Source organism: Physcomitrium patens, chromosome 13 (genome assembly GCF_059467195.1).
Source record: "Physcomitrium patens ecotype Gransden chromosome 13, ASM5946719v1, whole genome shotgun sequence".
NCBI classification, from domain to species: Eukaryota; Viridiplantae; Streptophyta; class Bryopsida; order Funariales; family Funariaceae; genus Physcomitrium; species Physcomitrium patens.
The window spans coordinates 10,269,513-10,297,101 of record NC_143422.1 but is presented as its reverse complement, the minus strand read 5'-3'; the positions used below and the strand labels follow the sequence as shown (position 1 = coordinate 10,297,101).

Genomic DNA, 27,589 nt, shown 5'->3' with positions numbered 1-27,589 from the left:
TCAACATATGATGATCCTTCTTCATAGAACTTGTCTCTAGAAGGAGAAATAATGTCACGGACATATGCATGTAAGCTAATAATTACCTATATAAATTAATAGAAGTAAATAGAAGTAGGTAAACATAAGTTAATTCTATAATATCTTCTATAAAAGCTTCTTAGAAGCTTCATAAATGCTGCTTTGATTTTATAGATGTCTTTAATTGACTTTTTGGATTATGAAAATGGTCAAAAAGTTGGCCATATATCACATATATTATTAGCTTCAAGACTAAGCTAACCATGTGACTTACATGTAGAAAAACTTGCTTTATAAGTCAAGGCATGTCTCTTACAAAGTCAACACACATTGGAGGTTATATAGAACATCGCCATATAGCCCCTAGTTAGATAGTATATATAGAAATAAGAGTGAAGCCCTCTTCACTCTTGTCAACTCCTTTCTTGCTTCTAGTCTAGTTTCAAGAGTTTCAAGTTTTTTTGTCTTTTGGCAATAAGCCTTTGCAATTTTTTTTAATATACATACTTTCTTATTTCTATTTTATCACTCTTTTTTTGACATGGATTTCATTGATTTATGCATCATCTTTTAGTTCATGTCCTTGATAATATGCTAAGTTCATTGTTGATGGTGAGAAGATATCAAGTAGTATTTCAAGCCAATATCAAGATTTTTAAGATGTTTTTTTTTAAAAATACAAACATTCTTCTAGAGCATTATCCTTATGATTGTTCCATCGATTTTTAAGAAGGAACTCAACCACTATTTAGACCAATCTATAGCCTATCACAAAATGAGTTGAATATACTCAAAGAATATATCGATGAAAACTTGACTAAGATCTTTATATGCCATTCTAAATTTCCAGCCAGTACTCTTATCTTATTTGTGAAGAAAAAAAAATAAATCTCTACTAATATGTGTGGATAATTGAGGACAAGATCACTATCAAGAATAGGTATCCTCTACCTTTTATTTCAAGACTTCTAGATCATCTAAATCAAGCAAAGACTTATACAAAAATAGACCTATGAAGAACATATAATTCGGTCCACATTAAAAAAGGAAATAAATAGAAGACTACTTTTCGAACTAAGTATAGACATTTTGAATATAATTTCATGCCTTTTGGACTCATGAATGCACCAACTTTTTTTCAACATCTAATGAATGATGTCTTTTCTAAATTTCTTGAAGATTTTGTCATCTGTTATTTAGATGATATTTTAATTTATTCTAAGAATACAAAAGAGCATGAAGTATATGTTTGATGTGTATTATAAAAATAAAAATATACAAGATTATTTGCAAAGTTGAAAAAGTATGTATTCCACACTATTCAAGTTGAATTTTTGGAATACATCATTTCTAATGAAGGCCTTATGATGGATCCAAAGAAGGTCCAAACTATCAAAAATTAGAAGATTTCAAAAATAATAAAAGATGTCCAATGCTTTTTAAACTTTTCCAATTGTAATTAAATTTTAATAAAGAACTTTTCTCAAGTTGCAACTCCACTAACATATTTGATTTGTAAAGACATACCAAAGTAGAAGAAAGAAGCCAAAGCGATGTTTGTTACTTTAAAGAAGGAATTTACTTCTATACCTATTTTATATCAAGTCAACTTTTTAAAGCAATTCATAAGGAAACAAATGCATCAGAATTTGCCTTAAAAACATATTATTACAAATGGAAATTCGTGAAAAGTTCTATATTCGAGATTAATTATACAATTATATATATAATATTCTAAAAAAGTATTTATATTCTTCTTTCTAAAGATATCTTAATAATCTTAATATTGGCTTAAGATGCTACTTAAAATCTTTTTAGTATTAGAAATAAATATAGCATTAATAACAGAAGGTGAATTTTTTTTGTAGTATGCAAGAAAGCTCTTACATCAACAAATACAGGTTTGATTGTACTAAACTTTTGACTTTTTACTTAATTGAAAAAATTCTTATTTATACTTTAAAAAAAAATTAAGACTCTAAAAAATCTAATATATTTAAAGTTTATACTTTTCAAGCCATGATAAATCTAAAATAATTACATTAGAAAGAAATATAATTAAATTAAATACTACAAATCTACTATGACTATTAATTACTATTTCTATTAAAAGAATTTTATGAATAATATCTTCAAAAGATAGCAAACGACTACTATGACTTTTATATAAATAATTTTAGTTTTGATTTACTAAAGCATAAATTCACACCGCTTGCCGACATAGTTGGAGCATGGCGAATTGTATGTTGTCTTGAGCGTTGGTCTTGGTGACGTTAGAATAGGCGATTATCGCACTTCACAGCTTGGCTAATGGCTCCATTGAGCGTTCGTGGATCAGGAAGAGTTAACAACAAATCCTTCACATCATCTCTTAAACCCCAATAGAATTGACTCATCAACGCTTCTTCATTCCAATTGATGTCGCATACTAATTGCCTGAAATCCGAAGCATAGACTGATGTAGAACGCATCCCTTGTCGTAGCGACCGGATCTTTGTTGTAGCCCATCGAACCTTATCGTGTTCACCAAATGCTTCCGCAAATGCTTCCAAAAAGGTTTCGAAGTTGTTTAATATGGATGATCATTTCTCAAACAAAGGAGCAAACCATGATAGAACTTGTCCCATAAGTAAGGTTCCAACAAGCCCAACACGTGACTCCTCCATTGGATATCGTTTGGGCTGTAAAACTGTTATCAACCTGATTTGATTGACGAATCCTCGAAACTTGGAACATGTTCCATGAAACTTATCTGGAAGGCTAACTCGAGGCTCCTTATGTTGTAGAACTAATGGTTCTTGTCGAACCTGAGGTAAAGTTGTTTCTCCAAGTGCCGAAATTTGAGGCTGGTGTAGTTTAGATTGTGCTATCCCAGATACTCCATCATTATGAAGCCTTGCTACCACTCCTTCAATCTCTGCAGTTCTTTGTGATAACGTAGCGAGGGCATTCATAATAGCATCTAACTTAGACTCCGAACTTTCTGTCATACTAATGTCTTGACCTCCGGCCATTCTAAAAGAAAGACAAAAATGACCCTATAAGAGGTAATATTGGTTTATAGGAGGGTAATCCACAACCTATAAAATGCCTTAAGAATTTCAAGAAGAGGGGTAATCCACTCTCTCCAAGAAGAATAAGACTCCAATATTGTAAGAAAAGAAGTATCAATTTAGAGGAGGGTAATCCACAACCTCTAAAAAATGCTAGTATACCTTCAAGTAGAGGGGTAATCCACACTCTACTAAGAAAGAACTAGCTCTGATATCTCAAATTAGTGTAGTCTCGACAAACTGTCACGGACACAAAATACAGACTTGAAATCTAACAAGAAGTTCAAGAAGAAGTGGCAGAACTAGATTAAATAGATGAATACAAGAACAACACCAGAAAGGTGAGCTAGAACTCCAAGAGATGTGTTGTCGAGACTGAAGAACTCTTCAGCCTCGATTCCTATATATACTCCTACTTATGAAGCTTCTCGAGCTACTTCTATTAACTAGGAAGCTTCTAGAAGGTTCCAGAGGCTTCCTTTCTAGAAGGTTCTAGAAACTTCTCGAGCTACTTCTATTAACTAGGAAGCTTCTAGAAAGTTCGAGGAGATTCCTTTCTAGAAGCTTCTAGAAACTTCTCTTCTAGAAGGTTCCAGAGACTTCTTTTCTAGAAGCTTCTAGAAACTTCTCTCTAAAAGGTTCCAGAGGCTTCTCTTCTAGAAGGTTCAAGAGGCTTGTTTTCTAGAAGGTTCTAGAAACTTCTCTCTAGAAAGTTCTAAGGAATATGTTCCTAATAGTAGAATGTTATCTTGCCTAGATCTTATTTCTTTCACAAGAAATATTTTCATCTTGATTTTGATGGATGTCATTGATGAAAAGCCTCCATCGCCTTTGCTGCATTTGTAAGATTCTTTATTGGATCCCATGTGAGTTCACTAATATCATATCCGTGGCAATGGATAAGATATTTTAATTTATTTTGGTGTCGCCTTGAATCTAGGACTTCTTTCACTTTGAGTTCTTCATTATTGTCCAATTCTATAGAAGGAGGTGGAGCTTGTCTTCTTCTTGGTATGTCCATTGTCTTGTATGGTTTAAGAAGAGATAAATAGAATATTGGATGGATTTTTATTCACTCCGGTAGGTGTAAACAATATGCAACTTGATTGATTTGTGTAGAAATAGAAAATGGTCCAAGTCTATGATAGTCCAACCTATCACAAGAACGAGTGGTCTTGATATTGTGACAAAGTAACTATACCTTATGACTTGTGTGGAATGGTGGTTGTTCCTTTCGATAGATATCTGCATTGATATTTTGTTGTTCTTGAGCTTCTTTTAACTATGCCTTCATTGTTGCATATAGCTTTAATAAATAATTTGCTAAATCTTTCGTTATAGGATTATCAACTTTTGAAAAGTCAAAAATATTAAGTTGTGGATGATAACCATAATTAACAAAGAAAGGTGTTTATTTTGTAGAAGAACATATCGTGTTATTATAAGCAAACTCTACCAATGGCAAAAGTGTTGTCCAATCATCTTATTGGTAGTTGATGTTACATCTTAAATACTGCTCCAAAACTTGATTAACACACTCTATTTATCCATCAGTTTGAGAATGGAATGTCGAAAAATGTTTTATATCTACTTTTAGAATCTTGAAAAGAATCTACTAAAATCTTGATACAAAATGAGTTCTCCTACACGATATAATAGTTTTGAATAATCCATGATAACAATAGATATTGTCAAGAAAGAGCTTAGTTGTTTCTTCACTTGTGATAGATTTTGTATATGATACAAAATGTGCCATCTTGGCAAAACGATCTACTAACATGAATATAGAGTCATAAGAACTTGAGATTAGAAAATCCATGATGATATCCACAAAAACAGAAGACCATGATTATTCTGGAATAAATAATGGTTGAAGAAGTCCATAAGGTCGATGAGGATGAGTTTTTGATCTTGAACAAATGTTACATGACTAAACAAAGTCTTTCACACTCTTCTATATTTGTGGTCACTAAAAATCTCTGGAAATAAGCTCCAAAGTCTTGTTGTATCCAAAATATTATGTTGCTGGAAAGTCATGACGTGCTTAAAGAACACGTTATTATGCTTTTCTTTTCTGAATATATAATCGACCTTTGAAATAGAATAGGTTGTTTTTGAATTCAAACTGAGAAGTATCTTGAGACTTAAAAGAAGGATTCATAATATTGGCTAGTAAAGCCACTTGAAATCTTCGCATCATTAGAAAAAGGTGTACTAACTGTATTTTATGTCTTCTGAATGTATGTGTTGAAGAGATATTGGTGTTGCTATTGAATTTTAGTAGCGTTGAGGCTCATTTGTATAACTCTCAGATCAAATTTAAAAAAGTCAATTGTTGCATTTCACAGCAAAGTCAATTGCTTGACTCAATGTTTCAGGATTAGATAAGTTGAGCATCAATTTCTTTACTTCATATTATAATTGATAGAGAAATTGGCTAATAAGTGCAGTATCATTCTACTAGATATCAATTACAAGTTGATAAAATTATGAAGCATCTAATGTTACAAATCAATTGCCTTGTTGCAAAATATGGATCTTGTTGGTTGCATCACGAGTTGCATCATGTTTTTTATATATGGACCAAAATTTTGCTAAAAATACCTCCAAATTATCTAATATTGAATCTCATTGTTCAAGAAAAGATGAAAATCACGATAGTGCTAAACCTGAAAGAAGTGTATCAATGAATCTAACATGTGATCTTGGAGTTGGATAGCTTTGAGGTTGAAGTTCAATCATAAATTATACTTGATTGATAAATCCTCAAAATTTGAATCTTGTTCCATCAAACTTCTCAAGCAGGGCAACTCTTGGTTCTCTAACATTTGAAAGATGTTCTACCATGGATAGAAGGACATGATTTGGTGGAGATGTTGAAGCAGTTCTTATCATTTCTATATCCTCACTTCTTGCCATTCTTGTTGATTCTTGTGGTGGTAAGCTAAGTTGATGCATCGCAACCATCAACTCCCTCAATTACTCTTGCATTTGTACCATTGCACTCTTCATTTCAATAAGCTTTGCCATAATATCACTTAGAAAAAAATATCTAATATCACTCAAGATAAGTAGAAAAAAAGACTTGAGGACAAAGAAAATACTAAGAATAATATCAATTTAGAAGAGGGTAATTTGTAACTTCTAATATGCTTATGTCTTATCATGAGAAAGAGGTAATCCACTCTTAATTAAGATAAGACAAAGCTCTGATACTGTAAGTATATTTTTGTCAATTTGTCAAGGATATAAATTAAAAGATGATGTATAAATCAATAAAATCCGTATCAAAGAAAGAATGGTAAAATAGAAATAAAGAAGTTTGTATATTAAAAGAAATTGGAAAGGCTTATTGCCAAAAGACAAAAAAACTTGAGATTCTTGAAACTAGACTAAAAGCAAGAAAGGAGTTGACAAAAGTGAAGAAGGCTTCACTCTTGTCTTTATATATACTATCTAACTAGAAGCTACGTGGCGATGTTCTATAGGACCTCCAATGTATGTTGACTTAGTAAGACACATGCCTTGACTTACAAGACAAGTTTTTCTATATGTGGGCCATATAGTTAGCTTGGTCTTCAAGCTAATAACAAGTGTGGCACATGACCAACTTATTGACCACGTTTTTAATCCAAAAAATCAATTAAAGACACATATAAAGTCAAAATAGCATTTATGAAGCTTTTAGAAAGCTTTCATAGAAGATATTATAGAATTAACTTATTTTTATTTACTTCTATTTACTCTTACCTATTTATACAAGTAATTAATGGCTTGCATGTGTATGTCCATAATAATTGTATAGCAAAAGATGGCCCTTCATTTGCAGCATACATGAAAGCTCTTCGATCTAACAATAAGAGTTTAGATTTACTAGACTTATGGATTTCTACTTATCTAGCAAGATCTTGGATTAAATTATGAGAAAAATCAAGATTGCAAAAAATCCAATGTATATTAGGGTTATATCTTCCTAATCATGATAATCCTAAAATGATTGGGTTAAAAAGAGATTCAATTACATTAAATATTAGTAAACTATTGTGACCACTGGTTGCTACTTCTACAAGAATAGTTTCATGTATAATATCTCCATAAGACAACGAACATTCATCTATTATTTTTACATTTACAAGCCTGATTTTTTTTTTAACTAAAGATATATCTTGTTTTTTGACAAAGTTTTTATTTATAAAACAAGCTAAGGCTCTTGAATCCAATAAGGCTAAGACTTTGTTATTTTTTGGTCCTAAACAAATTTCTACTATAAAATGATGTCAAGAATCAAATGAGAAAATAAGACCTTTATAAGATGTTGTACATGATTCAAGCTGTATATTCTTTATTGTAGCTAGAACAATTTATTTTCCATTACATTGTCTTCTTTGGCAATCATGTGTCTCATTTTGTAATTATGTTGTTTCTTTGCTCAATATTCAGTAGTATGCATAGCTTCTCCATAATATAAGTATAAATCCTCTTGATGTCCGATCACAAAGGCAGTTATTCTATAGAACATAAGGGATTGTTCTTTTTATGAAGATGATCTAGCTTTGATCTGTATATGGCCAATTTTAACATAGAATTAGCTATTTATTAAGGCTTCATATTTATTATTAATTTTTTATATACAATTTTAATATTTCAGCCACCATATATAAGAATCATCAATCTTAAGACTCTTATGATGGTTGTTTACAATTTTATTCTAATACAAATACAAATAGACTGAGTTACAGACAAAATTATAATTTAAAATATAAAGTTATAACATAATTAGATTAGGCATTTTTGGGGTATTTTGTGATAAATGTTTGATTTTTTTTGGATAAATACAAAAAATCGTTAAAATTTTAAATTACAACATATAATTAGAAAATAATAAATTAATGAAAAAGTTTGTTCCAAAGACCTATTACTTGTTAATCAGATATCATTTCTTTAGAGTGTATTGCAAATCCTTTTAATTAGATTAAGATTTGATTGGTATTCCAAGAAAAGCCATCATGTTATATTTTCTTTTATAATCACTCATATGAAAACTCATTTCTCAACTTACATTCACAATTGAAAGTTTTAACTTTTTTTGAATTCAAATTTAAATAAAGACTGCATTATATTGTTTTATAACAAAAATTATTTCAAAAGTGCATATTATGTATTGAGATTAAGATTTAATTTAAAACTTGTTAAAGATAGCAAGATAGTAAGCTTGAGGAGGTGCAAATGAGGTGTGGCACATCCCGAGAGTGGAAGGTGAGAAGGGGCCACAAAGTATGGATTGGTTGTGAGTGTTCACAGGAGAACATGCTTTCCCACATGGAGTTATACGTGGATGGTTCTTGAAAGTGTTGTTGAGGAAAACGCAGCGGTGACTGACAGGGATAGTTTCGGTATCCTTCTTTCTGTGTTGGAACGGGGAACAGCCATGGCGTGTGAAGCTGGAGCGAGTTGGGGGCAGGGGACGATATAGCCTCCACTGCGGTGATCTCGTGGCCGCAGCGAGCATAGTTGTGCGAGATGCAGGTAGGAAGGATAAAAGGTTTGTAGTGCGGTGAGCGTGGATCGAACACGCGACCTTCAGATCTTCAGTCTGACGCTCTCCCAACTGAGCTATCCCCGCACATGTTTTCGCCCGGGTTCGAACCGGAGACCTTCAGTGTGTTAGACTGATGTGATAACCAACTACACCACGAAAACCGTCCCAAGTCTGGATCCAGAGGAGCGGTCGCTTCCAGGCCTGTTCCCTATGACCCACATGATTCGGTACTCGACTTTTCCATCATTTTCCCGCAAGCACTCCACCGACATTGGGCCGCAATCTGTTCGCATCTGGTGAAGAATTAATTTCTGGAAGTTTTAGATTTTGAAGATGATACTAAGTATGTAAATGCCATGACGCATTCCAAATTATTTTTTATTATTATTCTAAATATGGCATCTTATACCTTGGTTTTTGCAAATATGACACACCTACACCCCCCACCCAGGCATATATTAAAAATAAAATAAATAATAAATAAAACTAATATTAAAATTAAATTTATGATGGATATTTTTAGAAATTTTTAAACATATATATTTAACTATTTTTTTTGAAACTACCTCTTCAGGTGGGCTTAATGAAAATTCTAATAGACAACATTATCCATGCTATTTCATATAGGCAAAAGCTGCATATTATCTCACATCTCCATCTCATAGCCTTTTAGTTGATTTTTCTAAGTACAATATCACCTAAAAGAGGCTTTTCAATTTGAATCAATCAAACGTTTTGAAAGTTACCACATCTTGCATTTTCTCCTAAGTTCAAAGGCCATCTAAGAGAAATCTATGTTTCCACCTAGTCACATTTTTAAACAACAATCAATATGCTCATAATGCACATGTGCAACATTCTAACATTGTTGTATTAAAAATACTTTTGTTGCATAAATGGTCAAAGGGAGGGCAATGAGTTTAAGGTATTTGGTGATATAATTTGAAAACAAAAACCAAAAATATTGTGTAGGGCTTTTGGAAATAATGTAATTTGATTGTAAAAAGAATTTTTGCTGTTAGAAAATATTATAAAAAGTCATTCAAATAAACTAGATTAGAAAAAATATAGTTAAATAAATTAATTTTGAAAGCAATAATATAAAAAGATACTTAAAAAAATAAGTTTTGAAGATTATAATGTAGAAGAGGTTCTTTAAATGGTATAAGAATAATTACCAAAACACACAATAACAAAAAAATAAGGATCTAAATATTGAAGGGAATCCACTAAAAATAATTAAACATGAATAAAAAATTAGAAGATTCAAAAGATTTTCTATAATGATGTAAAAAAGAATAATTTGTTCTTATTTTTTTAGAATAAATAATTAGAGCATCATTGTAAATAGTAATGGAGGTTACTTAAAAAACAAGAAATTAAAAAAATTTATTATATAATTTTTTGTAGAATTTAGAAAAATTAAGTATATTTGGTATATTTTTAGATTCTTAATTTTTTTTATAAAATAACTTATACATGTATATATATATATATATATATATATATATATGTGTGTGTGTGTGTGTGTGTGTATGTGTATGTATTGTCATGGACATAAATATTTCTTCCAAGAGTTATACAAATAATATGAATAAGTAGAAGTAGATAAAAGTAGGTTAATTTGATAATATCGCATATGAAAGCTTTTTAGAAGATACACAAATACGGTTTCACTTTTATAGATGTCTAAAGGTGGTTGATAGGTTGAATACTTGATCAATAAGTTAGCTATGTATTGCATGTATTGATAGCTTATTGTATAAGCTAACTATGTGGTGCACACATAAGAAACTTGTCTTGTAAGTTAAAACATGCATCTTACAAATTAGACATATGTTGGAGGACCTATGGAACGTTGCCATGTAACTTTTAGTTAAATAATATATATGAAGATAAGAGTGAAGCCTTTTTTCATTCCTATCAATTCATTCCTCGCTTCTAGTCTAATTTTAAGGATCTCTAATTTTTCTTATCTTTTGTCAATAATTATTCTAATTTCTTTTTATATATATATATATATATATGTATATATAAATTAAATAAAAAGCCAAAATTTTAGTACAATCAAACCTATATTTGTAGATGCAAGAACTTTCTTGCATACTACAAAAAAAATTCACCTTTTGTTATTTATGCTATATTTATTTCTAATATTGTAAAGATTATAAGTAGCATCTTAAGCCAATATTAAGATTATTAAGATATCTTTAGAAAGAAGAATATAAATACTCTTTTAAAATATTATATGTATAATTATCTATTTATTCTTTATGATGGAAATCAATTACTATTTAGATCAATCTATAGTTTTGTAAAAAATAAGTTCGCTTATTTTAAGGAATATATTGATGAAAGTTTTGCCAAATATTTCAAACACCATTTTAAACTCTGGTACTAATCTTTGTCTTATTTATAAAGAAAAAATATTTCTTTATCAATATGTGTGGACTTTTATCACGTATATATATATCTATATATATATATATATATATATATATATATATATTTATCTTACTAGTTATTAATATGATTAGATGGGAGTAGGTAAATATAGATTATTGTAGAATAGGTAAATAAATTTTGTAGTAAGTTATTGGTTGGTTATTGACAACCTTGAGAATTAGAATTATGGTTAGGTACTTTAGTTGGTAATAGTAGGTTGTTAGTGGAACAAATGGTTAATAATTCAAAGGATTATACCTTTTGAAATCTGCTGGGTGACGGTCTATCTTTTTGGTAGGATAAAGAGATTGAGAAGTGGGAGATCGGAGCCAAACTGTGAGAGTCATAAACCGAAGGGCCAGACTGTGAGAGTCGTAAGCCAAAGTAAGCTTGGTGCTACCTCTTTGTTTTTTTTAATTTTATTATTTGCTTATGAAGAATTATGATTGAAAGAAGCATTGTTTAAACTGTGATTAGAATATTGTGGAATATGACTATGGACTTACCGTTTTGGAGAAAATCTCTAACCTTGAGAATTGAGATTATCAAATTGTGTTGTGTTAAGTGAAGATATTGAATTCTGTATGATGAATTGAAAAATTGAATATAGTAAGTAAGCTGGAGATCAGTAATTGAATATATATAAATTACAAAGGGAGTAAATGGGAGATGAACTGATAAGAATATGGAATTATTGTTGAATTGATAGTTGTAGAATGAATTATGTGTTGAATTAAGATGGAAGTAGTAAGCCTTATTACTTTATAGTTTGACAATTGATTTCAGATAGCTAGAATACAGTCAATTGTGACACTAACAGATCCAATTTATATAACGAGTCTTTCTCCGTGTTCGAATCGACTTCTATTAGTTCAATTGCTTTGATATATTGAAGCTTGAAGACAACGAGAGCAACATTTTGGCACCGTTGCCAAGGAAATGATAACAATATGAAATATTAGAAATTGATTGTATATGAGATGGAATTATATGTTGAATGAAAACGTAAGAAGAACCAATTTTAGGATTACAAATATGTGAATTATAATTCAAAGAAGTATTGATTTTGTAAAGAAGAATGAAAGATTATGAGTGACAATCATGAAAGAAAGGATTATCAAAGAATTAATCGACAGCGAAAGAAAGATAGGAGCGTTTACGCATAAGAAATCTCCTACGGGAACGACAAAAAAGAATTGTAGGTCCAAGTAAAACCAAAGGAAGAAAAACTCAAATTCAAATAGCAAGGAGACTAGTGATAACACCAATGGCCGCGAGAGTGCCAGAAGTACCAATTGCAGTACAAATGGGAGCAGTAGCAGATCGAACTACAAGTATGGCACTATTACCTACTTTTAGTGGTTGGCTGTACTCTGGTTTTGATCACTATATATCACAATTCTTGATAGCCTACGTGGCTAATAATGATAGAATTGAAGACATTTGGTTGAGATGGTTGCCAACAACTTTAAAAGATACAGCTTTTGAATGGTATATTCGGCAACCAGTGGATAGGTTTCTCAATTGAGAGGCCTTAAGGAATGCCTTCATAATCCATTTTAAACCAATTGGATTTGAAGATCGACTTAGAGAAAGTTTTATGAATAGCAAGATGTTTGCGGGGGAATCAATAGAGTCCTATTATGGCCAAATCACGGATATACTTTGTAAATGGTCAAATAATCAAATGTCGGATGTGTTTACATTGTCGATATTAATCAATGGTTTGCATCCAATTGAATTGAAAATGTTTGTAAAACAAGCTCGACCAGCTACGATAGAGGCATTGTTTCCACGAGCAAAGGTTTGGGAGGAATGCCATTATGATCAGTTTTTAATTGTAAGTGCCATGATGATTCCAGTTCAAGGTAGCTATCAAAATTCAACTTGGAACGGATCAGTGGGTAGTTATTCACGGATGTTAGAAACAGTGGCCAATTGCAGTGACAATATTCAGGGGTCAGTTAATGTCACCCCATTGTAAGCTATACCACCAAATGTGACAACAACATATGCTCCATATTTTCTATATCAACAACAAGCAACAGAGTTACTAATAATATCAACCCTAAAAGATTCCAATGAAGCCTTCTTATTGAACCTGACGAAGAAAATGGAAGAAATGGTCATTAATATAGTGAAGGATAAGAAAAAGAGGCACAAGCCTACTAATATTAGGACCAATATATGATGCAGTAATTATAAGGATCATAGTCATTTGGTAACAGAATGCCCTTCACCCTCACAAATAATGGATCAATGTACATTTTGTGGAGGAAAGTACCCTATTCAAAACTGCTGATATTTACAAAGGCAATAACAATTCAGTAATCAGAATATGATCCCACCAACTCAGTGGGAAGTCAATCAAGTTCAAATGAAAAATACATATGGATGGAATGAAAATCGATCTAATTGACAAAATTGAACATTCAATAACTTTCAAAGTTCCAATTTTAATCACAGGTCTACATCAAACCCCCAGAACTACGAGAAGGAGCAGCAGAGATATCAGCTATATGGTCCATCGACGTCATCGAATCAAGTATCCTCCATACCAATGGGACAACCAGTATCACTTTCTAACCCTACATGGAACAAGCCTAGTAGGTATATATCAGTGGAGACACCCAATATGCCGGATGGAGGTGTAGGAAGACCACTTCGTTGTTTCCGTTGCAAACAGATTAGTGATTATGCTAGTGAATGTTCCAATCTCAGAGCCAGTGATGATTATGTGCTAGTGTTTGTGAATTATAAGTAGTCGGGACATACTTATCAGCAATATAATGCTCCGTTCAATTTCAATAACCGAGATCAGCAGATCCAAAGCCAAGGAAAAATGGAAGAGATAAATCAAGGTCCTCAAGATTCACCAGTTCATTGGGTAGAAGTAGTCCATGCTGTCCTTATAAGAAGTCAACAAAAGGGAAAAGGACCAATTCAACATTTAGGTGATCCAGAAGCGAAGGGCCAATTAGACCCAATTATGAGGCCATTCAATTCAGGTCTTGATATGGGCCCCTTACTCAGTATAAGACCTGAATCGGTTGTGCACCCCAATGAGGTACTGATTACGGAGGCTTCGGTTCCATTTTAAGCTGTTCCGTTCTCTACATAGTTTCAAAAAATATCCTTTCTATTGAAAGATCCTCTCATAGGCATGAATTTCAAGGATTTAATAACAGCCCAATTGGGAGAACAATCTTATATATTGAAAGAACTGATTTTACAACCTCCGTCAAGTTTAGTTCCAATAGGTTTATCAATTTTCAATATAGAGAGAAATAATTTACTTGTGTTGGTATCTAGGACTGGAATAAAGAAACAGACATTGGAAATTATCACTAATTTAGAACCATATGATATTCTAAAAGATTTGGGCACCATACAGCCCAAGATCTGTATGAAGCAATTATTGGCGTAGCACCTGAGTGTTGAATTATCTTGAATTCTTTATTAATTTATCACAGATCTCAAAATAAAAAAATCTGAGAAGTAAGTTTGAATCCCGATCCAGGTGCACCAACGATTGATGTCTCAATTGATGGAGTGTTCGTATCGGGAATGTAAGTAGATGAAGGATCTAGTATAAATCTTATAAATACCGCTACAATGGAAGAGTTGGATTTGGATCACTTATTTTCTACTACAATAGTTTTGAGAATGGCTGATTCCAGTTGAGTTAAACCTATGGATATTTTACGAAGTATTGGTACAGTAATTGCGAAGATTTCCTACAAAATTGATTATATTATTTTCTGATTGCAAAGCTCTATATTGTCATATCGAATTTTATTGGGGCGACTGTAGTTGTATCAAGCTAAGGTTCGAAATGACTAGAGCCGTGGTACATTGAGAATTGGAAAAGATAATGATAAAATTGTGCTTCAAATGTACCTTGTCTAATATCACCGAAAAACTCAATTTGCTAATTCAAAATTCACGTCGGGTTGAAAAGATGAATCTACAGAAGAAGAAATTGGTGCACCTGATCCAATTTATGCTGATACAAGGCAAGTTGTCCAGCACACTAGAATGAAGTAGTAGTGCAGGGGACCGAGAGAGTACTTAGTTCCTCCAGATGTTATTGACGATTCTGATCATATGATTGCATATTGGATGAATAGACAAGATGTTAGTCACATTTGTACTATGGAACTGGAGTTGGAAAGTTTTAATTTGTCAGATTTTATGAAAGATTTTGAAATTGAACAAAACATTATTTCAAAGACTCTTGAAATTCTACGATGTCAACCAATTAATTTAGGTACAGGGAAGGCTCTCCAAATCATTCAGATTTATGACAGTAGAAAAAGCAAGGAGAAAGAAATTTGGGTGGATTAATTTTTAATGCATAAAACTACTTTTGCATGGTTGGATTTGAAAGAAATTCTAGCTAAAGTTTGTGAGCATCAAATTATATTAGAGGAGAATCCTACACCATTATGCCAAAGAAAACATCGACTTAATCCAAAATACTCACTTATGGTAAAAGAAGAACTAGACAAACTCTTGGAGGTTGGATTTATCTATCCATTTTTTTTTAGTGAATGGGTTTCACCAATTGTTATGGTACCGAAAAAGAATTGAAAAGTTTGCATCTATCAAGATTTCCACAAATTAAATGCTACTACCAAAAAAGATTATTTTCCTTTACCATTCACAGATAGTATATTGGATGTTGTCGTTGGACATGAATGTTATTCATTTCTTGATGGATTTTTTGGTTATAATTAAGTTAAGATTGCAAAAGAAGACTAGTTAAAAAATACTTTTATTATGGATTGGAAGACCTTTGCCTATAAGGTTATGCCGTTTGGGCTTTGTAATACACCAGCTACATTTCAACGGGTAATGATGCAATTGATCCAAGATTATCTACAAATTTCAATGGAAATATTTCTAGATGATTTTTGTACATTTAGTACGAGAGCCAGGCATTTAGAATGTCTTGGTTAATGTTTGAATCAATGTGCCAAATATGGAATTTCTTTAAATTTGGAAAAGTGTGAATTTGGTGTGCCTTCTGATAAACTGATCGATCATATAATTTTGATGGCAGGCATTGCTACAAATCCGAATAAAATAAAGATTATAGTAGAATTAAAGCAACCAGACACTTTTACAAGTGTTCGAGCATTTGTCGGCCATGTCAATTATTATCGGCAATTTATCTATCTATTCACAGTTATATACCTTTTATTGACTAAGTTGGATTATTTGGTGCAAATCGGAAGATGTACAAGTTCAGAGGGGGTCGATGTTGTGTTGTAACATGACTATATGGTGAAAGATGATAATATGGATCTTATTATAGAAGAGCCAAGTTAAAAGAAATGATAGAAAAATATTGATAAAAGATAGGAAGGTAGTAAAACTTTTAGTAGTAATGCTGCCTTTTTAGAAAAAATAGCTTTTATTTACTTTGTAAGGCCAAAAATAAGGCAAAATAAGGTAGATTGGAAAAATAAATGATATAGAAATATTTAGGAGGAAATTAAGAGTAAATTCTAGTAAAAATAACTTTAAAAAAACTAGATGTTGATACCCAAAGAGGGCCGGTTATGATCCATGGTCGAAATCAGACCCTGAGACACAAAACCGAGTCTCGACAATGATTTCGGGACTCTTTTGTAGATCGAAGAATAGGATTTGATAGAAGATTAGATAAGGTTTCTATGGGCATTGATTTTGGGTGATTTGGAGTTGATATGACTTTGTAAGAGCTTTGCAAAGTCAAGGTTTATTTTGGATGACTTGGATTTTATGAAATAAAATAGGATTTACGTTTTGGGTGATTTCAAGAGTTTTGTAATAGATCTATGAATGAATTTTTGTAGGATTATGGTTATAGTTGTGTTTAATATATTTTGTGAATTTGAGCTCGATCTAATAATTGAATTGAGGAATATTGAGGTTTAAGTGGGTCAAGATCTCAGAAAGTAGAATTTTAGGTCTAGTGAGGGTTTTTAAGTTTTCTTGAAATCTACTAGTTGGATTGGAGTGAAACTTATATAAGAGGATATTAGACTTGTTTTTCTATATATATGAGAATTTTGAGATCAATCTAATGGCACAAAGGAGAGGTATTGGCTCTGGAAGATTGGCATCAAGGTTGGAGAAGGAGGCCAATTAATATCCGAGCACGGTTTTTGAGGTTATCGCCTATTTGGTAATTCCTATCCTTTTTAAAAAATTTGTGATTGTTTTCAACTTAGTTTTTGAAGAATTATGCAAAATTTGAGTTAAGATCAATGGTTTATTGATTAGTTATTGAGGTTTAAATCTATGGTAGGAATAACTAGGGTTTGGTTAGGAATTGGTTTAGGATATGGATAGGATTTGGTTTAGGATTTAAGATAGGGTTTAGAGTTTGATTTAGGATTTAGGATTTATTTAGGATTTGGTTAGGATTTTATTTAGGGTTTGGTTTAGGATTTAGGATTTGATTAGGATGTTATTTATGATTTAGGATTTGATTAGGATTTGGTTTAGGGTTTAGGATTTGGATTAGAATTTTATTTAGGATTTAGAATTTGATTTAGGATTTGATTAGGTTTTATTTAGAATTTAGGATTTGGTTAGGGTTTGATTTAGGATTTATGGTTTACTTAGGGTTTGGTTTAGGGTTTAGGATTTGGATTAGGATTTGGTTAGGATTTGGTTAGGATTTGGTTTAGGATTTGGTTAGGATTTGGTTTAGGATTTGTTTAGGATTTGGTTTAGGATTTAGTTGGGGTTTGATTTAAGGTTTGTTTAGGGTTTGATTTAAGGTTTGTTTAGAGTTTGATTTAGGGTTTAGGATTTTATTAAGATTTAAGATTCAATTAGTTTTGGCCTAAAGTTTGAATGAAGTTCAATAGGATTTTAACTAGAATTAAATTAAGACTGAATTGAGATGTATTTGAGTGATATTTGTGATCCTTCTAATATTTCTTTAAAAATTCTTATTATTTGTTTGAAATTTCTTTGAGGTTTTTTTTGAATTTGATTAAGCTTGTTTAGCATTATTATGGTCTTATTAGAGCATTGTTAGTATTCTATTAGAATTAAGATTTTGTTATTGTAATTTCCATTCTTCTTTCGACAGCCAAGTGCAAGGAGCATTCTTAAGCAAAACTTCACGTATTACGACAACGGCTCATAAAGCTTTACAAGCTAGTTATTGGTGGCCAACAATGTTTGCAGATTTTCACTAATTCATCCATCATTGTGACTCATGTCAGAGAATGGGTCGACCTACTGAAACTTAAGCAATACCATTGGTACCAATTCTGGCTCAAGCACCTTTTGGAAAATAGAGAATTGATTTTGTAGGACCAATTACACCAGCTTCAAGAAATGGACAAAAATGGTATATACTAGTAGCAACGGATTACGTAACGAAATAGGTTGAAGCCGTAGCTACGAAAATCGATAGTGCAAGAAAAGTAGCAACCTTTTTATATGAAAATATTGTTACACAGTTCGGTTGTCCATGAGAATTGGTTAGTGATCGATGAACTCATTTTATAAATAGTACAATTAAAGCACTTATGGCTAAATATGAGATAAAACATCATAAGACTACACCGTATTATCCTAGAGCCAATGGACAAACGGAAAAGTCTAATAGAAGTTTATGTAAAATCTTAAAAAAAATAGTTTCAAGAGTGGGAATAGATTGGGATACTAAGTTGTTTGCAGCTTTTTGGGCATACTGTACTGCATATAAAGTTACTATCAATGCTACCCCTTTTCAATTGGTTTATGGCCAGGAAGCAATATTACCTATTGAATTGGAAGTCCAAAGTTTATGAATTGCTATAAATAATAGATTGAGAGATCATGATTCATTATGGCACTATTTAGAAGAATTGAAAAAATTGGATGAAACTAAAGCCAATGTATTAATGATAATGGAAACTACACAAAAATGAAGGAAGACTCATTATGATAGTAAGCTTAGACCAAAGGCTTTTATGCCAAATGATTTGATACTTCTTTATGATAGTCAATTTAAAAATTTTCCAAGAAAATTTCAAATTGGATAGCATGGGCCATATCGAGTTATTGAAAGATTTCCAAATGGTTCAATGCAATTGGAAGATTTTATGGGTACTGAATTTACGACACAGATCAATGGCAATCGGCTTAAATTTTACTATACATAAATCCAGGATGAGTTTTCTGTTACAAAAGAGGAGTCGACTTAATTGATTGGACCATAGTAAGAAGTAGGAGGGGGGCTCTTGTCAAGCATAATATTCTCTTTTGTGATTAAGGAGAAGTGGATGGCAAAAAAGAAAAAGATGGCAAATATGGTGTCTAAAAAAGCAAGGATGGAGATTGATTGGAAGGAATGGTGTCGTGTTGTAACACGAGTATACAGTGAAAATAAAAAGAAAGGAGAATTTTATTAATATTCAGTTACCTCGAATATTGGGAGCATCGACCAACTCCAATGCAAATACTGAGTGGTCAGGTTCAGTCACTCCGTTACAGTCAGCCGGAGCATACTGAAATGCTCCATTCGATTCCAATAACGGGAGTTAGCAGGAAGAGAAGGACCAATTCACACGACGGGTTTGAAGAACCAATTGGATCCAATTTCGAGAATCCAATCCGGGTCCTCTTATCCAATATGAAACCTGAATTGGCCGGTAAACCCAATTACGGGAAATCCAGGTCTTACTACGGGTCTTAGCCAGTCCGACGCGAGGATCAATTTGACCCAATTACGGGAACATCCAGGTTACTATTGGACTCTTATCCAATATGAGACCTGAATTGGTCGGGCGACTCAATGTGGTCCCGATTACGGGGTTCGATTCTGTTTCAGGCTGTCCTGTTCTCTGTGCTGTTTCAGGGAACGTTGTTTTCGGTAAATGGATTTTTTAAAGGTAAAAACGGAGGAGAAAGCTCTGACGGTGAGAGCCAATTTCGGATCCAAGCTTGACGGTGGGAGCCAATTCCGGATCTAAGATGGAAGATTGAAGAAATTCAGAGGATAAGGTTAGGGGGGATATAGTTTTGAAAAAAAAAAAGTTTGAAAGGAGGAGATTAGAGAGGGGAGCTTCATGCTTCGGGTCGGGGAAGGGAAGACAGAGAATTTGGATTTTTCTTCTTCGTAGAGTTTTGAGAAGGCTGAGGCAATCGCTGCTAAAGTCAGTATTGTAATGGTGAATCGGGATTTTTAATGAAGTGGGTTTGAATATTCTTGACTGTTTTGTGAAATCGAGTTACGTCTGTAATTGAAGGATTAAAAGGGCGTCTATAGGATTGAGTATGTGGAGTGAATGAAATTTATTGGGTTAATCTAACAAGACAGTTAGTGGATACAAGATCGTAAGTACAAAGCGGTATTGAAGATTAACAGTTTGGGTTGTTCGGGGTTCTCTGTAACGTCTAGAGACCTACCGGCTGGGGCAAAAAGGACTTCGACAAGCAGTCGAAGAGCATCCGTATAGATTTACGGTAGATTGTTGCAGTCATTTATATTCCAGCAATCAAAACTGATAGACTGCTTGACTATCGACGAATCTCCATACTACCTTCTACAGCCAGACGTCCGGCACGTTCTCGAGCAGGAAAGCATGTAATACGACAATGGCAAGAGCGGCTGCAAGTAGAGATTACGAAGTTATAGACTAAACTAGCCGCATTAGCAAGGGAGGCCAATAATTTAGTGCGGACCAATATGTCAATTTCAGCAACAACACCTTCGAAGATACCTTTGAAATCGACAAAAGAATGGCAAAAGATGTTGGAGGAGCGCAACAACCAAATTGCCATCTTGAGTCTCAGGTACGGGAATTGGGTTTATTGAATCAAGATCTGATGGCAAGATTGGATGGAGAGCCATCGAACACCGAGACAAATGACAAAGATGTAGTAGAGGAAAAGGTCACCAATTCAAAGGGTGGTAAATCAACGCCATTGATTGAAGAAGCCAATGTTGCTATGTCTTTATAAGTTGAGGCTAAATAATGTTTCCAAAGGTGTTGCACAATTAGGAGTGGAGCTATGTGGAATAGGTAAATAAATTTTGTGGTAAGTTACTAGTTGGTTATTGACAACGTCAAGAATTAGACTTATGGTTAGGTAGTTTAGTTGGTAAGAGTAGGTTGTTAGAGGAACAAATGGTTGATAATTCAAAGAGTCATACCCTTTGGAATCTGCTGGCCAACAGTCTATCTTTTTGATAGGATAAAGAGGTTGAAAAGTGAGAGATCGGAGCCAGACTGTGAGAGTCATTGTCACGGACATACATATAATTACCTATATGAATAGATAAAAGTATGTAAAAGTAGGTTAATTATGTAATATCTTCTAGAGAAGCTTCTTAGAAGCTTCATAGATGCTGCTTTGACTTTATAGGAGTCTATAGTTGACTTTTAGGTTAGAAACTTGGTCAATAAGTTAGCCATGTGCCACACATGTTGGAAGCTTAAAGAACAAGCTAACTACGTGGTCCATCTATAGAAAACTTACCTTGCAAGCAAAGGCATGTGGCCTAGAAAGTCAACATATATTGGAGGTCTTATAGAACATCGCCACGTGGCTTCTAGTTAGATAGTATATATAGAGGCAAGAGTGAAGCCCTCTTCACTCTTGTCAACTCCTTTCTTGCTTCTAGTCTAGTTTCAAGGGTCTCTAGTTTTCTTGTATTTTGGCAATAGCCATTCCAGTTTCTTTCTTAATATACATATTTCTATTTTGTCCTATTTCTTTTTGAAAAAAGTCTCACTTACTCTTTAGCTTTCATCGAGTTCTTGTCCCTGACAGATTGACAAGAGTACACTTACAATATCAGAGCTTTGTCTTTTCTTGATTAAGAGTGGATTACCCCTTTTTCTTGATAAGACATAAGCGCATTAGAAGTTGCGGATTACCCTCTTTTAAACTGATATTGTTATTAGTATTTTCTTTGTTATCAATTCCTCTCTTCTATTTGTTTTGAGCGTTGTTAGACATCTTCTCTTTTCTAAGTGCTACTATGGCAGAGCTTGTTGAAATGAAGAGTGCAATGGCACAGATGCAAGAACAATTGAGGGAGTTAATGCTTGCGATGCATCAACTCAATTTACCACCACAAGGAGCAACAAGAATGGTAGGAAGTGAAGATATAGAGATGATTGGGGCTGCTTCAACATCTGCACCAAACCATGTCCCTTCTCCCAGAATGGAACACCCTTCGAGTGTTAGAGAACCGAGAGTTGCCTTGCCCGAGAAGTTTGATGGTACCAGATCCAAGTTTCGAGGATTCATCAATCAGGTCCAACTAGTGATTGAACTTCAACCCCAGAGCTATCCAACTCCAGGGTCACAAGTAAGATTCATTGGTACACTTCTTTCAGGTTCAGCATTGTCATGGTTTTCATCTTTTCTTGAACGACGAGATCCAATATTGGATAATCTGGAGGCTTTTTTGGCGGAGTTTCGATCCATGTTTGGAGAACATGATGCAATTCGTGTTGCAACCAACAAGATCCGTATTTTGCGACAAGGCAATCGATCAGTAACATTATATGCTTCGCAATTTCGACAACTTGCAACTGATATCAAGTGGGATGATGCCGCACTTGTGAGTCAATTTCTCTACGGATTACAATATGAGGTAAAGAAATTGATGCTTAATTTACCTGATCCTCAAACATTGAGTCAAGCAATTGACTTTGCTGTGAAGTGCGACAATCGACTTTTTGAATTTCGATCCGAGAGTCGCACAAGTGGGCCTCAACGTTACTACAATTCAATGGCAACACCGACGTCTCCTCAACACATACCTTCGGAAGTAGAGGATATGCAAATTGATGCGGTACGTTTCAAACCTCTTACTGAGCAAGAAAAGTCTCATCGTCGACAAGAAGGATTGTGCTTATATTGTGGAGAACCTAAGCACACTGCTCAACATTGTCCAAAGAAGCGACGTAACTACAAAATGAGGAGTACGGCTGTCAAAGAAGACAGTATGTCGGAAAACGAGTACGTCCAGCTACAATAGGGACCGTGCGGCTGGAATCTTGTACAACTTCTAATAAAGGTCCTATCCTCTCCTCAAAACCATCTCCTTGTTTTATAATAGATGTGCGTTTAGGACCTAATAATTACAAAGCCTCTGCCTTGGTAGATTCAGGAGCCTCATCTTGTTTTTTAGATGAAGAATTTGCTAGATGTCATAGAATATCATTAATACAAAAAACTAAACCTGTACACGTAGAAGTCATAGATGGTCGTCCGTTGTCTTGTGGAGATGTAGCTCACGAAACACTTCCTGTAGATGTAGTAATAAATGGTCATAGTAGTTGCGTAATTTTTAATATAATTAGATCTCCCTCTAATCCAGTAATTTTAGGCTTATCATGGTTAGAAAAGTATAATCCTCGAATAGATTGGATTTCTCGTAAACTTGATTTTCCTCAGAGCATTAGTAACAGTTCTATTAACCAAGTAAAAAACCATGAGTCTAGTATAGTAAAACTCACACCTATAGGTGCAAAAGCATTTATACACGCAGCAAAAGAAGGATCAACTTTTGCTATTTATGCTGCACCTATTTCTGAAAGCGTAAAGACTTCAAGTGGCATTCCAAGTCAATATCAGGATTATCAAGACGTTTTTGAGAAAAAGAATGCAGATATTCTTCCTGAGCATCGCCCATACGATTGTTCAATCGATCTCAAGGAAGGAACTCAGCCACCATTTGGACCAATTTACAGTTTATCGCAAGATGAGTTGGCTGAATTCAAGACATATATTGACGAGAATTTAGCGAAGAATTTCATACGCCATTCAAAATCTCCAGCAGGAGCTCCAATTTTATTCATAAAGAAAAAAGATGGATCTTTACGAATGTGTGTTGACTATCGAGGACTCAACAAGATCACAATCAAGAACAGGTATCCATTACCTTTGATATCAGGACTCCTTGACCAGTTAAATCAAGCTAAGATCTATACAAAAATAGATCTAAGAGGAGCATATAATCTAGTACGGATCAAAAAAGGAGATGAATGGAAGACTGCGTTTCGAACCAAGTACGGGCATTTTGAATATAATGTCATGCCTTTTGGACTCACGAATGCACCAGCTGCTTTTCAACATCTCATGAATGATGTATTTCGTGAATTCTTAGACAATTTTGTCGTCTGCTACCTAGACGATATCCTGATTTATTCTAAGAATGTTGAAGAACATGAAATACATGTTCGTCAAGTATTACAAAAACTCAGAGATGCAGGATTGTACGCCAAAATGGAAAAGTGTGTATTTCACACTACTCAAGTTGACTTTTTAGGATACATCATTTCAAATGATGGTCTTATGATGGATTCTAAGAAAGTCCAAACAATCATGGATTGGAAGATTTCAAAGACTGTAAGAGATGTCCAATGTTTCTTGGGATTTGCTAATTACTATCGGATCTTCATCAAAGACTTCTCACGAGTTGCAGCTCCACTTACACGCTTGACTAGTAAAGATAAATTCCAATGGAATCAAGAAGCGGAAGCAGCATTTGAAGCCTTGAAGACATCGTTTGTCTCTGCACCAGTCTTATATCGTGTTGACTTTTCCAAGGCATTTTTTATGGAAACAGACGCATCGGATTTTGCCTTGGGTGCAGTTTTATCACAAATGGGAATAGATGACAAACTTCATCCGATAGCTTTTCATTCAAGAAAATTCTCAGCAGCCGAGATCAATTATGAGATCCACGATAAAGAACTTCTTGCAATCGTGGATTCCTTTCAAGAATGGCGTCATTATGTAGAAGGTGCTTCTAGTCCAGTCACTATATATACAGATCACAAGAACCTCGAGTATTTCATGTCAGCACGCGTGTTGAATCGTCGTCAAGCTCGTTGGAGTATGTCTTTGTCAAGATTCGACTTCATTATCACTTATCGGCCAAGAAAACAACAAGGTTTATCCGATGCCCTATCTAGACGTTCTTATTTTGCACCAAAAGAAGGAGATGCAGCTTTTGAGCAACAAAGAATGGTCCTCTTGAAACCGGAGCAATTTCATCTCCGAGCAGTGAAATCAACATTGACTGTTGATTCAACTTTTCTCAAGCAAATCCAGTCCAGTATGTCCTCAGACCCTCTTGTTCATGATATCGAGAATAATTCTTCCAAGTCTCATGATTCTTCTAAGTTCGAGTTCAAGAATAATCTATTATATTTTGAAGGACGCCTATATGTTCCAGAAGGAAAAGCACGTTTGCGTGTTCTTCAAGCACGTCATGACTTTCCAGCAGCAGGGCACTTTGGATATAATAAGACTCTGGAACTCATATCAAGAGATTTTTGGTGGCCACAAATGTGGAAGTCAGTCAAAGACTTTGTACAATCATGTGATATTTGTTCAAGATCAAAAATTCCTCGACATCGACCTTACGGACTTCTTCAGCCATTACCTATACCAGAACAACCATGGTCTTCTGTTTCTATGGATTTCATCACAGATCTTCCAAACTCAAGATCTTATGATTCTATATTTGTGATAGTAGATCGTTTCACCAAGATGGCACATTTTATGTCATGTACAAAATCTATCACAGGTGAAGAAACAGCTAAGCTTTTCATTGATAATATCTATCGCTATCATGGATTACCTAAAGATATCATATCGGATAGGGGAACTCAATTTGTGTCGAGATTCTGGAGGACTCTTTTCAAGATTTTAAAAGTGGACATAAAGCTATCTTCAGCTTTCCATCCTCAAACTGATGGACAAACAGAGCGCGTAAACCAAGTCTTGGAACAGTATTTAAGGTGTACCATCAACTACCAACAAGATGATTGGACAAACCTTCTGCCATTGGCAGAGTTTGCTTATAATAATACGGTACATTCTTCCACGCAACAAACACCTTTCTTTGCCAATTATGGCTATCATCCACGACTTGATACTTTTGATTTTTTAAAAGTTGATAATCCTGCAGCAGAAGATATGGCAAATCGGTTGTCAGAGTTACATGCAATAATGAAGGCGCAGTTGAAGAAAGCTCAAGAACGACAAAAGATAAATGCAGATGTATATCGTAAAGAGCAACCACAACTCAACGTGGGTGATAAGGTATGGCTACTTCGTCGCAATATCAAGACCACTCGACCTTGTGACAAATTGGACTATCGTAGGCTTGGCCCCTTTTCTGTTTCTGAACAGATCAACCCAGTTGCATATCGGTTACATCTACCGGAGTCAATGAAGATCCATCCTGTATTCCACATGTCTCTTCTTGAACCATATAAGACAGTGGATATACAAGGAAGAAGACAAATGCCACCGCCTCCTATAGAAGTAGATAATAATGAAGAATTTGAGGTGGAAGAGATATTAGACTCAAGGCGGCGCCGAAATAAGCTGGAATATCTTGTTCATTGGTGCGGATATGATATTAGTGAGCGCACATGGGAGCCATCCAGGAATCTAGCAAATGCATCAGCTAAAGTCAAAGTTTTTCATCAACGACATCCATCAAAACCAAGATGAAAACCTCTCTTATAAAAGAGACAAGATTGAGGCAAGATAACATTCAATTTCCTATCCTTGTTTGTAACTTCTTTGCATTTTGTGACGCTAATTAGATGGAGAGCCAACAACCAGCGGATTCAACTCAAGAACCTTCGTTTGCTGACTTACCGGATGAGACATTGCGATTGTCACAACCTTCAAGACGACGCAACCGAAATGAAGACCCTCAAGAACGACATGTTCTTCCTCGAATAGATGGTGAGATACAACGCGTTTGGTATCACGACCTTGGAAGAGATTCTCGATGTTTGGTGATATTATTGGAGATAGGAACGACTCCTGATGGTGTTTCAAATGTATTATTTGAAGGAAGTTATGAAGGCCTCAACAGTGATCAAATAACAGGGTGGTCTTCTCGCCCTGGAATGGGACACTATCGATGGCTAAGAGGACCCATCAACTATCTTCGAAGAGAACAAAGATCAGAGTATGTAGCAAATACAATTCGCCGCATATTAGATTTTCTCAATATATAATCACCGCTCCTCGTGGAACTCGTCCCTAGAAGGGGGGGTAATGTCACGGACATACATATAATTACCTATATGAATAGATAAAAGTATGTAAAAGTAGGTTAATTGTGTAATATCTTCTAGAGAAGCTTCTTAGAAGCTTCATAGACACTGCTTTGACTTTATAGGAGTCTATAGTTGACTTTTAGGTTAGAAACTTGGTCAACAAGTTAGCCATGTGCCACGCATGTTGGAAGCTTAAAGAACAAGCTAACTACGTGGTCCATCCATAGAAAACTTCCCTTGCAAGCAAAGGCATGTGGCCTAGAAAGTCAACATATATTGGAGGTCTTATAGAATATCGCCACGTGGCTTCTAGTTAGATAGTATATATAGAGGCAAGAGTGAAGCCCTCTTCACTCTTGTCAACTCCTTTCTTGCTTCTAGTCTAGTTTCAAGGGTCTCTAGTTTTCTTGTATTTTGGCAATAGCCATTCCAGTTTCTTTCTTAATATACATATTTCTATTTTGTCCTATTTCTTTTTGAGAAAAGTC

The 27,589-nt window shown here is 34.0% G+C and overlaps 2 non-coding genes across 2 annotated transcripts; both read right to left on the bottom strand.

Moving 5' to 3' along the window:
• Positions 1 to 8,624: 8,624 nt before the first annotated feature.
• Positions 8,625 to 8,697, bottom strand: TRNAF-GAA (transfer RNA phenylalanine (anticodon GAA)). The gene has a single exon. It is a non-coding gene; the product is annotated as a tRNA-Phe (tRNA).
• Positions 8,698 to 8,700: 3 nt separating this feature from the next.
• On the bottom strand, positions 8,701 to 8,774 carry TRNAV-AAC (transfer RNA valine (anticodon AAC)). The gene has a single exon. It is a non-coding gene; the product is annotated as a tRNA-Val (tRNA).
• Positions 8,775 to 27,589: the final 18,815 nt, after the last annotated feature.